General features: G+C 44.3%; 1 protein-coding gene across 1 annotated transcript in view; it reads right to left on the bottom strand.

The window, feature by feature from the left end:
• Positions 1-2290, bottom strand: part of Cfap52 (cilia and flagella associated protein 52) — a 58171-nt gene that overhangs the window by 16460 nt on the left and 39421 nt on the right. The window lies entirely within an intron of this gene.

The raw sequence follows: 2290 nt of genomic DNA, 5'->3' as shown, positions 1-2290 counted from the left end.
CATTATTTTAATTGCTCCCTCCCTTGCCTCCTACTCTTGCTTAAAATCAGTCATCTATGAGGTGTTGGGTGAAGCTTTTAAAGCCGCGTCACTTTCTTTGATCAAGGTTGTCCCACTATATATCGTTTTAAAATATGACTCCTTTATCCTACACAGTAACTAGTGTCTACCCCTGCCTACTTCTGTATGATTACTTTCCCTGAACCCCAACCCAAGCATAACTACTAATCTCCAGAAACAGTGACCCTCTTGTTACACCAAGTGACTTCCCACCTCAGGACCTTTGTACTAGCTGTCCCCTTGCCTGGAATGCTTTGCCCCAGGACTTCTCACAGTTGACATGTTCTTGTTTGCTTTAGTGTCAGCTCTTGACCTTAGCAGTCATAAATAGGAAGTGCAAGTCTATTTCAGCAAAGACCCAAGAAAGTGAAAGGATGAGGGGATATGCCATCAGGGCTATGATGGAAGAACATTCCAGAAAGATGGAGCAGCTAGAGTAAAATGCTACACCCCATGTGTTAAAGGGATGGCAGAGCAGTGGGTGTGGCTAGAAAGGGCAAACAGTAGAAGTTGGTGGAGAGAATAGAGGTGGAAAAGAAGACATTTGTGTGGGAGACTCACAGGCTGGTGGTGTTTACTACACTGAATGTCCCAAGGCTTCAAGCATTCCAGTAAGCACCTGGGAAAGGTGGCATATTATGGGTGTCCCCACTCTGCTGGCTTGCTGGTGGGTGGTGGGGTCTGGCTGGAGGAGCTGCTCACAGGAGGTGGAAGTGGAAGGGCGGTTCTCCCTCCCTGGCTCCTTCTTTGACTCTGCTTCCAGGAGTACATTGAGTAAGTAGCTTTTCTTCTGCCATGCTGTCCTCTTGCCTCAGTACCAGCTGATTATGGACTGAAACTGGAATCAAAACAAACCTCCTCCTTGAAGTTGTGGGTGTTGGAAATTGCGTGCTAGTGATGAGAAGGGGACTGAGCCACAGGTAATTGCTGGAATTTGGCCTTTCAGAGGGAAAAGACATTGGAGCCCTGAAAGCGACTTGATCAGACCTGGTATTTTGTAATAGGTTTCTGGCTTCAGTGTTGAAAATACACTGGGAAAGAATGCCAGGCAACAGCAGGTACAGAGAGCCCTGGTGGGAAGGTACTGGATAATCCTGATAGAGATGGTAGTGGCTAAGACATGGTGGGGATGGTGGTTATGAAGAGGGCCATTGGGGTGCATATAAGAGAAAAAGGGGTGGCAGTGATGACCACAGATTTCTGACCTGTGGATCTGTCAGCTTTCAAAATAATGTAAGCCAGGGGCTCCTAGTGGCTACACTGTGCAAAAGACATGCTAAGGGGAAGCCCACAGGGAAGAGACAGATCCAGGGCCCGAGGGCATGGGATGGGTTCTTGAGGTCCCCATGCCAATAGCTATACCTACCAGTCCATTGGACTTTTCTTTCTCTTTTAAGATTTTTTGTTTTTTTGTTTCTGAGGCAGGGTCTTTCTCTGTAGCCCAAGATGACTTCAGACTTGCCATGATCCTCCTACCTCAGCCTCATGACTTTTCATGGATGTTTATTTGACTTTTCATGGATGGGAACCAATTAATTTACATTTTTAACCCCTGGGGAAATGTGTTGATAGATTCAGGGCATGATGATATTTAGAAATTAGCATTTTCTGAGAAAATATTCTTAGGCAAGGTGCCTTTCAGATTCCAATTGTCTGAACACTTGAGGGTCTTAGAAATTTCTTGTGTGAAGTGGTATTCAACACCCTTAGATCACCTCTGGAAAATCTTACAGTCCTTCCTCCTCAGGAAGGGTTAGAACAAAGTTGCTCAAAAGTAAAAAGAGATCTATACTGAATAGATAGGATAGGAATAGGATAGCATGGTATTTATAACTTGTTAAAATTCATCAGCACATCTGGGTGTGGTATTCAGCTATAATTCCAGCTACCTTGGAAGGTAAAGGAGGAAAATCACAAGTTCTAGGCCAGGCTGGGAAACTTAGTGAGATCTTGTCTTAAAAAGAGAAAAGGTCTGGAGGTGTGGCTCAGTGTTCCTTGGGTTCAATCCATGGTATAAAATAAAAACAAAACACAACCAAAATTTGAGGGTAAATTGAGTGTTTAAAAATTCCCATCACCTTGGGCATAGTGGTGCACATCTGTAACACCAGCACTGGGAAGCTGAGGCAAGAGGATTGCCATAAATTCAAGGCTACATAATGAGTTCAAGGTCAGCCTGAACTACATAGCAAGACCTTGTCTCAAACAAACAAACAAACAAACAAACAAA

Source organism: Octodon degus, unplaced genomic scaffold, assembly GCF_000260255.1.
Source record: "Octodon degus isolate 3935 unplaced genomic scaffold, OctDeg1.0 scaffold00219, whole genome shotgun sequence".
Taxonomy (NCBI): domain Eukaryota; kingdom Metazoa; phylum Chordata; class Mammalia; order Rodentia; family Octodontidae; genus Octodon; species Octodon degus.
This window is presented reverse-complemented; position numbering and strand designations above follow the sequence as displayed.